We start from the raw sequence: 12,286 nt of genomic DNA, 5'->3' as shown, positions 1-12,286 counted from the left end.
TCATTCCTTTAGCAAATATTTATTGATGACGCACATTTGAGTTTTGAGATAGTTAGGAGGATCAACTTGAAACTATTGATGTCATTAAAGATTTCAGAGGCATAGTGAAAGGAACCTATCACTGTTGCCCATGTCCCAGGCCAATCATTTAGGATCTGTGTGTATCTGATAGACAGAATTAAATTTCTTTTGAGAGGAACTATTTTTTTTTTTTTTTGTGGGGAAGTGGCCACATCTTTAAAGACATTTTATAACCAATCAAATCATAGTCAGGGCTCCACTTTAATAATTGAGCCAATTAGAAAATATCAGGTTCTATGAAGGTATAATCTGAAATAATAGTTTAATCACTTTGTATAAATAATGCACTTATTAGGAAATTTGCCAGATATCCTATCTTATGTGCTTTTGGTAAGTAGTTTCGTTGACAGCCCAACAAGAGCTTATTCTGTGTTGGCCTCTGTACTAAGTTAGGCCTAGTTATTCAGAGACGAGCAAGACTAGTTCCTCCTGGCAAGATGCTTACAGTCTCACAGGCGGAGACAGATGAATGCAAAACTAATGTTAATACAAAATTCACTGCTATACTTTTATAAGGTGGTGTTCTGGACTGTACAAAAGGCAGTGAAAATGTCGTTAGCTTAAACAAGGGGTTAGGAAAAAACAAAACAAAACAAAACAAAAAAACAAGGGGTTAGGTCATAAATATTCGAAGAAAAGTTTACCATGTGCTGAGCAGATGAGCATTCTACTGGAATATTCAAAATCCTTCTTAGTCATCCTACAAAGTTTAGGGCCCGTTTAGATACACACAGTCACATCTCTTAATTTGCCACAACCGTATATGTGTGTAACTATGTAAATGTGTCGTGCTCCTCCGACTGGCGAGACCAGGACACCTGCAGACTCTATGTCACCAGTGTGAGCAGAGCTGTAGTGGGGAGGGGAAGGAGGGATGCAGAGGGGGAGCACAGAGAATCTTCAGGGCAGTGAAACTATTCTGTGTGATACAGGAGGGGAGGCAGCACTTTACCTTTACCCTGTTTTTCTTTTTCTTTTTTTTTTTTTTTCTTCTGGGCCTGAGAGTTAAGCTAACATAAAACAGATTAACAGGAGAAAAGCACAGGAACTTGTGCAAATGGAGTGGCCCGGGAGTCCTCTTAAGGAATGAAGACCCAAAGAAGTGGCAAAAACCTACGTGCCTTTATTATTGAGCTACACAAAGAGAGGCGATTATGGAATAATAACTATACAGGAAGCTAAGGGAGGTAAGAATTGTTTCAAAAAAGTTTGTTTTTCAGAATTCTTTGGCTGTGATTCCTCTTCACTGGAGATGGTTGCTTTTCTCCCAGGACAGAGAGGCCATCTTTCACATGGGAATTTGTATCGCCTGTTTTCAAGAAGAAAAGGAAGATTAGAATGCCATTCTGACATCCGCTGTTATTCAGGTGTCTTTAACTTAAGATAATCCTCATGCCAAAGGGGTGTAGTTTGGGATGCCATGATCTGCCACTCTTCAAAACTGTGATGGCAGATACATGTCATCATATATTTGTCCAAACCCATAGAATGTATAAAACCAAGAAGGAACCCTAAGAATAACTATGGACTCTGAGTGATTATGATTACATGGGTCCTCACTTGTAAGAAATGTACTACTCTAGTGGGGGATGAGGATGGGGGTGTATGTATATGTGTAGATAGAACTTTTATGGGAAACCTCTGTACTTCCCTTTCCATTTTACTCTGAACTTAAAACCACTCTAAAAAAATAGTCTACTAATTTAAAAAAAAATGTATGTATAATAACTTCTGAATCTCTCAACCAGACTGTTGCAGTAATCTCCACCCTGTGTTTTACTCATTGGTTTCCCCTCATCCTCTTCATTCTCTTCACTGATTTTCTTTTCTAAAATAGAAATGTCAGATCACTTGTTTAAAAATCCTTAACGTTTAGCTTGCTGTTACTTTTAAGATATGCTCCAAATTCTTCACTGTATTAGTTATCCATAGCTGCATAACTATGTAGCCACAAACTTATTGCCTTAAAACAATACGTTTATTATGTCAAGAATAATACTACGTCATAATAAATATGTTTCTGAGATGCCTTAGCTGTGTCCTTGATTCAAGGTCATCTCAAAGGCTGCAATCAAGGTGTAGGCTGGGGCTGCTATCTCAAGATTTGAACCTTGAATGGGGAAAAATCTATTTCCAGGTTCACCAGGCTATTGGTAGTATTCAGTTCCTGTGGGCTGTTAACCAAATGTCATTCGCAGTTCCTGGTTGGCTGTTGGCTAGGGGCTGCCTCACTTCTCAACATGACTATTTGTTTCCTCTAAGCCAGCAAGGGAATCTTCTGAAAAGATGAATATTACTATCTTATGTAACATAATCATGTATATCCCATCACCTTTGCCAAGTCCTCCTGGTTAGATGCAAGTCCTAGGCCTTGTTTACCCTCAAGAGGAAGAGATTACACAAGGCTGTGAATCCCAGAAGGCAGTCTTAGAGTCTATCTGCCACAGACTCATTAAGTCATCCAAGGTCCTTAAAAGCTACTCTTAAACCTCATCCTTCTCTCTACCCCAGGAGTGCCTATTTTAGTCACACTGGACTGCTTATTTCTCTAGGAATTGTATTGGAGTGCACAAAAATCTATTCTTTTATTGCCTCCATGTTTTTCTCCTGTTGTTTTCTGTGCCTGAATTATGCTTCTACACCCCATTTGGCAAAATCTTACCAAATAACTTGTGCAGACTTCAACTCTAATTAGAACTCTTATGGTCCTATGAGGCTGAATTAACAGCTCCTTCCTCTGTATTCCTACACTTCTCCTTCCCTCTCTCTATCTCTGTCTCCAGCTACTTAATCCTGATTTCATTAAGGCATAGTTTTTAATCCCACTGCATTTTAAGTATACTAAATGTAGATAATGTTCTACCGATCCTGAATCCTCAGCACCTGGCACAAGATCTGCAACTCCTAAGGACTTAAATATTTGCTAATGAAGTAAACAAACATTATGCTAACTTGAAATGTTTGTGAAAATGAATTGTTGAACACTCTGCTGACCAAACTATTGTCAGGGCAATTTGATAATTCAATGCTTTGCTTTAAAAAAAAATTATACCTTTGCATTTCAAACACAACCTTATCTCTTTCCCAAAGTTCTATAAATTAACTGAATTGCTCAGACAAAAATAAATACATAAAATAAAACAAAATTAGCTAAGTACTGTAATCAAGCATAAGCTATTTTTCTGTCTGACATATTTTTTACATTTCATATTTACTGAGGCATAGTAGAAATGTGACTACTTAAATTATATGATAACCTGTTTTCATCCCTATGCTCTAAGAAATTATGAAAAATCATTTACTGTTATTTCACTATTATTTTTAATATTTCAAATCTGTGTTATCAGTGTTTCACATATTAATTTCTTCTCATGATATATGAATACTTCAAAGCTTGAAAAACTTAAATAGCAGATCGAGGTCTTTTTAATTCAGTCTCTTCGAATGAAACTTCTGTATATTTGAACTACAACTGTTCTAGTTTTACAGTAGGCAATGAGCTAAGTAATAAAGATAACAATATTTTTTCTGTTTTGGGGGAATGAAGAAAGTCACATAAGGACAAGTTCCCAGGTAATTGAAATTAATATTCTTTATTGCTAAACTGTTTTTATTTTTATCATTGGGAAGAAAGCATTTCTTAATTGGACTATCCATAGTCTGGCCTCTGGACCAGAGTTTAAGGTAATTTGAATTTTTAAAATAAATATCAATCATAGCACAGTAGCGTGCTATAACTATACTTTTAAAACCTATTACAGGGAATCTAAGCTACAGACCAAAATGACTATGATTTTCTTGTTTATGCCTGTTTTATGTTTCTTTTTAAAATTTGCTTCCTACCTGTCAATCTACCTGCCCCTAGTATTGCCCCCTCCTCCACCTCTTCTTAGAAATTTGGATACATATATCCATTGAGAGTTAATATAACACTGAAATAACTTTAACGCTGATTTTAATGTTATTAGTAATAATAGGGAACATTGAGTTCTTCCTTTGTGCCAAATACTGTTCTAAATCTAAATACTTTTTAAATATGTATAAACTAAATAATCCTTACAAAGACTATGGTGTAAGATAAAACAGTAGAGAAGTAATATTTCACTAAGCAGATGATCTACCTTGTGTAAAATAAACTCTGGGGTAAGAGAGAATGTAGTTAGATGCAGAAACAAGTCCGGAAGAGCTAAAGTGGAAAGTGTCTGGAGAGAAATGGCTAAAAGTAGGAGAAATGGCTTAAAAGATAGGCATGGGATGCCTGGGTGGCTCAGTGGTTTAACACCTGCCTTCAGCCCAGGGCGTGATCCTGAAGACCTGGGATCGAGTCTCGCGTCAGGCTCCCTGCATGGAGCCTGCTTCTCTCTCTGCCTCTCTCTCTCTCTGTCTCTCTGTCTCGAATGAATGAATGAATGAATGAATGAATAAATAAATAAATAAATAAATAAATAAATAAATAAATAAATAAATAATAAATAAAAGGCAGGTCAGATCTTTTAAATATCCCACTCAAATCTCACATTCTAGAAACATTCTGTGATACTAATGAGCACAAATAAAGCATCCTTTTTCTTTTGTTCTTTAAAAAAGATGTTCCTACTTTGTATTATGTTTGGCTATTTCTGTAATTTGCCTTCATTAGTTTGGCATTTTCTCAAGGATCAAACAATATCTTTCTTTTTTTCTTTTATTCTTTCTTTCTTTTTTTTTCAAAATACACTCCAACATCAGTTACAGTCTTTTATGTTATAAATGTGCAATCAGTGTTGCTGAATTTATGCCTGCATTGCTAAGTTGCAATTTGCTGGAAGTATGGTCTTTAGTATAAAATGACTTCCTTGTTTCTTTCCATGTTTCATTTGAGTATGATTATCTTACCTCTTTCCTGCATTCATATTTACTTCTTCCTCCACTTCATGCACCAACTCCCCCCCAACTTCCCACATGCATATTTAATCATATTTTTCATCAGAAAATCTTGCAAACTCCTTCAATTTAATAATATAATCTAGTTATGAAAATTACTCAGTCCAAGAATGCATTGACATTGGATTCTCCTCCAAAGTGAATCTTGTCGGTTTTCTTCTTTAGACATCAGTGTGTATTTTCACTTTAAACATGAGAGTGTGCTGCAGTTTCCTTTGATTTGGTTGCATATTTGCAAAATTAAATGTAAAGCAAATGTAGCTTTGTAAAAATCACTTCTCCCATAAAACAAGATAATGTGAGAGGGGAAGAAACAACATAACAATTAGAAGCAAACTGTCTTAGCAAGGTGATGAATTCTTTGTACAGTAGAAATGTATAATCATCAAAGAGTTTTATCTCTGTCTGAATGCTACATCACATAGGCATGTGTAAATGCCAACACACCTGCCTGAACATTGAGAAAAACACAAAGGCTCCATCATTCATTCTTATACTGGGCTCAGTTTTTACCCTGAGGTGCTGTAGGCACTCATGTAGCACCGCATATTTTAAGACATTCAACACCTTGCATGAGTGTTCCTGCGCCAGAGCAGATTATTCAAAATAATAGCCTGGAGTGGTGCCTGTACACTTCAGAGGACTGCCTAACCCATTGTTTGTTTCAAAAGAGAGGCAGGTCCCTGAGAATAGATATTGCCAATCACATTTCAGTGTTGTACCAAATCCTCTAAGGAAACCAGAAGGTTGAGAGAAAGGTAAGCATTTTCTTGCTAGAACTGCATTAAACATTCTAACCTAGAAAGGGGAAAACCAGGAATAAATAAATAATCCATTGACTATAAAAGAGCATATTGATAATCTAATCAATTGAAGGTAAGAAAAATGTTTCTGCCAACCTAAATTTTTTTTTATTGAAAGAAGAAATCAATGACAAAAAGAAAAGAAGAGAGAATATTTTCCTCTAAGAAATTATACCAGAAAAATATCTACAAGAAATTTCTTCCTTCAGATTGTTTTAGTTTTGCTCCAACAAAAAGCTGCTGTTTAATATTCATAGTTTTTCTTGTAATCAAATTTGAAGAACACAGTGGATGATGTTGTGGGGGTTATGGGAAACTGTTAGTAATGGTACAGTTGAACTAAAGCATCTTCGATGTTTGGCCTTCCACATCTGAAAACATATATTAACTTCACTAGACTAAAACTGCATGACTAGTCAATATGACTCTAAATCAGCATTATTCCTCCTTTCCTCCCAGGAAATGTACACAAACAACAGTAAAAATATGTAAAATTCATTTTCAGAGAACCTAGGAAATATATGATCTACTTCTAAAAGGACATAGAGTTCCTAAAAAGCAGCTAAAGAACTAAATGCATGTGGGAATATTAGAAATAAAGAAGCTTAGAAAATAGGAAAGGGTTTAGTGGTGGCAGACTTCACAATGTACTGGTAAAACTCTGCTTCTCAAGGTTAAGGACTCATCTGAAATTCTAGCCAGATTCCTTGTTTGAAATAAAAAGTGAGAAAAGTAGTGTGAGCACATTTGTAACAAATGCCGTCCCAGAGTTGGTTTGGATGGAAGAAAGAGAGACATCAGGAATCATATAATAGAGCCATACTGATGAGTAGCTGTCCATCTCTGGACAGCAGAGAAGAGAACCTCTAGGTTACACACCCTAGAAGGCTACCCTGCTCCCTTTTCTTTTACAAGAATGAACTCCAAGTAACCAGTGTAGGAAAATTCAAATCATTCAGTAAGAATTAGTAAAAGAAAAATGGAAACTGGCAAAAATTGATACAAAGATACTGCAAGAAAAATGGCAGAAAACAGTGGCAACCAACAAAGGAGAGTCATCAGAAAGAGTACAAAGCTACAGTTTTTAGTATGAAAGACGTCAGGTAATACTATTTCTGTAACCTTGAGAAAATTACTGGAGTTCACATTTCAACCAACCAAGAAATTCCTTTTTTTTTTAAATTTTATTTATTTATTCATGAGAGACACAGAGAGAGAGGCAGAGACATAGACAGAGGGAGAAGCAGGCTCCATGCAGGGACCCCAACGTGGGACTCGATCCCAGGACTCCAGGATCACGCTCTGGGCTGAAGGCAGGCACCAAACTGATGAGCCACCCAGGGATCCCCCAACCAAGAAATTCTATAACTGGAAGTACTGTATAGCAAATGTGTAGTGAAAATTGAATATATTCAAATGAAGAACTAATATTTAAACAAATTTGGAGAATACTGACAGAATTAATGTAAATAGTACCTAAGTACTTAACTGATAATAATTCAGCAATAAGACAACTTATATACAAACTGGGAAAACAAGAAAGAAAGAAGGTAGAAATAGAGTAAATTTCCTAATTGTCTCTTGTGTAATAACTGGAATACTATTCTTTCCATTGTTTGTCCAGATATAATTTGCATAGAGAAAAAGTGTCATTTTTTTCACATTGTTGTGCATTTTGACAAATGCATGCAGTTTTGTAAAGACCATTGTATCAAGAGATGGAACGATTCCAACACACACACATACACGCACACACAAAATCCCCCTCTTGTAACAGCCATTCCTTCTAACTCCATATAGTTTGTAGTGTTTTGAATCTGGCTATTTTTATTTAGCATAAGCCACTTGAGATACACCCATGTAACTTTGTATGTCAACAACAAATTCTTTTTTATTGCTGAATAGTATTCCTTATATGATTCTATCCCAGTTTGGAATAATTTATTCATTATCCAAACCTAGGAAACTTTTATTTGTTTTGAATTATTGGTAAATAATAAAATTGCCATAAAACATTCATGTACAGGTTTGTGTTTGAACAATTTTTTAAAAAATTTCAATTAAATAACTACAAGTGAAATTTCTAGGCAATACGATATCTTTATAAGAAATGCCAATTTTTTTTCCCATTTGTCTGAACCATTTTGTGTTGTCACCAGAAATGAATGGGAGTTTCAGTAGCTCCACACCCTCTCCAACACTTGGTACTGTCAGATTTGCTTGTTTGTTTTTTGTTTTATTTTAAGTTACTCTAGTTTGTGTGAAGTAATATTTCATTTTTGTTATAGTTTGCATTTTCCCAATTCCTAATGATATTGAGCATCTTTTCATGTTCATTTGTCATCTGTATACCATCTCTAAAGTGTTTGAGTCATTTGTCCATTTTTTAAGTTGGGTTGTTTCTTTACTAAGATTCTAGAGTACTTAATAGAATATGGATACAAGTCTTTTATCAAAAAAAAATAATTTGCAAGTGTTTTTTTCCCAATCTGTGGTTTGTCTTTCTAAAAACAGAAGCTACTACTTTTAAGGAGGCCATTTTATCAACTTATTTTCTTTATAATGTTTTTGTGTGGTCAAACAAAAATCTTTGTTTAACTCAAGATCACACAGGCATTGTCCTGTTTATCTTTGAGAAGTTTCATAATTGTAGGTTTTAGAGTTAGTTGTACAATCCATTTTGAGTTATTTATTATGCCATATAAAGAGTGAGGTATTAATTGAAGTTTATTTTATGCATTTGAATATCCAATATTTTCGGTGTCTTTGTTGAACTATTTCTGCACTTTTGTTGAATATCAATTGACTTTATATGTTTGAATGTATTTCTGTATTCCCTATTCTCTTCTATTTTTCTGTAAGTATATCCTTTTCAAGATCACACTGTCTTGGTTACTGTAGCTTTGTAATAAATTCTTAAATTAGGGAATAATGAATCCTTTCAGTTTGTTCTTCTAGTTTGAAACCATATTGGTTTATTAGTCTTACACATAAATTTTAATATTGGCTTCCAGTTTTTGAGGAATACTAGCTGGGATTTTTATTGTAATTCTATTTAATTTGCAGATGGGTTGTGGGACATTTAACATCTTTAACTTTTCTCTGTTCCTTTAGCTCATTTTTTTAACTTTTTTTCATGTTCATGGTTACTTTTCTCATATGAGCCGTTTGAAAGCTTCTTATTGTGTTTGTCACATCTAACGATTCCCATTTAATTATCTCTTAAAGTTTCAACTCTCTGAAGTTACTTATATAATAATGCTTTTTGTTCACCTTCTCCACTCAAGACTTAAACATATTGATCACAGTTGTTTTAAATTGTTTGATAGTTCCAATATCATAGACATATCCAAGTCTGTTTTATTAATTTTTTTTCTCTTGAGAGTGTGTTGGTTTTTCCTCACTTTTTGTTTCTCATAACTTCTTCTTGAGAACTAGACATACTGTATAGGGCAGTAGAGACTATGATAGATAGCATTTATGCCTGAACAATGGAATCACCCCATCCTTTATTATGACGTGAGAGAGTTATTCCCTGTTGTTCCAGTTTAGCTTCAGCACTTGGCATGTACTATGTCAGTGATATCAATGACTGGGACCTTCTAAATGATGTTGCCTTTTCCCTACAGGAGACCTCTAATGGTCTAGGCTTACAATGTGTTTCTGTCTTTCCCTGAGTAGAGTTTTTGTCTGTTCCCTATCCATAGATTCAGTGGGTCCTTCTTTGTTTTATACGCTCCACAGCAGATTAATGCTTTGTTCTATAAATGTGATAGGGGAGTAGAATCTTGACAGGGCTAATGCCTTTTCTTCTACTATAGCTGCTCTTGTTTTTCTTCCACCCTGAAGCCCAATGGAGGTATTCTTGCCTATCTTATCCTGCCCCAAATATTCCTCATGGATCGCCCACCCAACACAAGGGTTCATGAAGGAAACCTTCCTAGTGGTTGAAAATTCTTCTATGTGGTTCTTCTAGCAATTTGGTACTATTACAGTAGCCCATTTTTATGTTAACCTTGAGGAATTCATTAAAAATTTTTATCTGATTTCTTACAGATTTGTAAGAATTAAATTGGGGAAACAAGCCCTTTCATGCTATCTCTCCTTGAAGATCTCTCCCTTAAATGTGTTGAGGTTTTATTATGGTACAATCTATAATCAATAAATTTCCATATGTAGATATAATACTGACAGTATTTTCTCACCGCAATGCAGAGCCAGAGAACAAGCTTAGAAACTATTGACAAAATATGAAAGAAAAAAAATGTTCTATAAATTTAAAAGTCTGTAACATTCTTGAGTCAAAAAGAAATATAAAATAAAAGAATTAAGGGAGCCTGAGTGGTGCAGTTGTTTCAGCATCCGATTCTTGATTCCAGCTTGGATTCTTTTTTTTTTTTTTTTAAGATTTTATTTATTTATTTATTCAGAGACAGAGAGAGAGAGAGATAGAGAGGTAGAGACACAGGCAGAGGGAGAAGCAGGCTCTACGCAGGGAGCCCGACGTGGGACTCAATCCCAGGACTCGAGGATCACGCCCTGGGCTGCAGGTGGTGCTAAAGCGCTGCGCCACCTGGGCTGCCCTCACCTTGTGTTCTGATCTCGGGGTAGTGAGATCAAGTCCTGAATCAGGCTCTGTACTCAGCATGTAGTCTGCATGTCTTTCTCCCTCTGCTCCTCCCTCTGCTGGCATGCTCACTCTTTCTAAATAAATAAATCTTTAAATATATATATATATATATATATATATATATAAAATGAAATAATTACATTTAAAAAGAACGTATTACATATTCAAATGTATGTGGTATTACTAAAAGTGCTTCTAGAGGAAAACTTAGAGCCATAAAAACTAACATCAATGAAAACATAAATGGAAACAAGTGAATCTAGCATTCAACTAAAATTTTTCAAAATAACAATACAACAAAACAAAGAAAATATTAGAGAAGTAATAAATAATCATGGCAGGAAGAATTCCAAAATGGCCTCCCAAGCTTTTCCTCCCTAAACCCTGAGACTGTCAAAATGAGAGCTCTTGCTCTGATTATGTTATATTATTATAAAAAGATTTTGTTTTGTTTTGTATTATTTTGTGGGTGTATTTATAGGAGACTAATCAGTTTTAACTTTTGGTTAATCAAAAGAGAGATTATCTGGGTGTGCCTCTCCTAATTGCAGGAGACCTTTAAACACATTTTCCTTTCTCTGGTAGCAGAAGGGGAATTCAAAGAGTCAAGAATTTGATGTACTGTTACTACCTTTGAAGATGGAGGAAACTGCCCTGGATGGACTTTAGAGTGTCCTTGAGGAGCTGAGAATGACCTCTGGCCAATAAAAATACAAGCAAACAGGAACCTCACGCCTGCAACACCAAGGAACTGAATTTTGCTAACAACCTGAATGGGTTAAGAGAGTGATTCTGTCCCAGAGCCTCCGGAAAACAGCCCAGTCCAGTCCAGCAGACCCCTTGCCTTCAGCCTACAAAACTCTAAGCAGGAAGCCTACCTGAGCCTATCTGGATTTCTGACCTAAAGAGCTTTGAAATAATAAATGATTTTTGCTGTATGGTGCTAAGTTTGTTGCAATTTGTTACATGGCAACAGAAAAGTAATGGAAAGAGAGAATGGAATTTAATGAGTTAGACAATGGAAAAGTAGAATGAATAAATAAATAAGCTGCTACTTTAAAAAGTTTGCAATACAGATAAATCATATATAAACTAAGCAAGAAAAAAAAGGAGGGAGACCAAATTCACATTATGTTGCTTGGGGGAAAATAATAACAGAAATGGAGGAAATCAAAAGAAAGAGAAGATATTACTTTGCAGAACAGAGAAAAGACAACATATATTCATTTTACTGCATATGCTTAAGTAAACTCTGGAAGAATACAGAAGAAATTATTAACTAATTAATGATTAACTATTAACTAAAGCAAGTGAGGCTGCCACTGAAAACTGAGTCAGTGACAGTTGTGGGAGGGAATATACATTTTTAAATATCTGTGTATTTTGTTCTTAAACTATGAGGAATTACTTCCTTTTGAAAAAAGTAGTGATTATAAAAGAAGTAAGTGGAGAAATAAATCTTACAACATAACTAGATTACTTTTTGACCTATACCACTGTTAGTGTGATTTAATTACATATATTTCAATTGATCTCATTTAAAACAAATGTAATTCTTTTTATATAGTTTTCATTACATTAAAGTAAATCTATGACAGGTAATTGTCAAAGCCTACATACCTTCAAACACCTAGGGAGTGTTTTTTTGACAATACTTCTTTTAATTAAACAAGGTGTCCTTTGGAACAGCTAAGATAGAAACATTTAGAAGGCTCTTTTCACTCCTCTGTGGAAAGTGTGGGAAATGAATAATGGACACAGGTAATTAAAATGAGAGTTTTTGAATTACCTAAGATGACATTCAGCAATACCAAGAGGACATCCTAGGGAACATGCAGAAAAATCAAAA

At 35.0% G+C, this 12,286-nt stretch overlaps 1 long non-coding RNA gene across 1 annotated transcript; it reads left to right on the top strand.

The window, feature by feature from the left end:
- Positions 1-238: 238 nt before the first annotated feature.
- LOC140637540 (uncharacterized) lies at positions 239-11,341 on the top strand. Its single transcript, XR_012034634.1, has 3 exons — positions 239-1,268; positions 1,353-1,448; positions 11,026-11,341. It is a non-coding gene; the product is annotated as an uncharacterized lncRNA (long non-coding RNA).
- Positions 11,342-12,286: the final 945 nt, after the last annotated feature.

This window comes from Canis lupus, chromosome 8, assembly GCF_048164855.1.
Source record: "Canis lupus baileyi chromosome 8, mCanLup2.hap1, whole genome shotgun sequence".
Lineage (NCBI taxonomy): Eukaryota > Metazoa > Chordata > Mammalia > Carnivora > Canidae > Canis > Canis lupus.
This window is presented reverse-complemented; position numbering and strand designations above follow the sequence as displayed.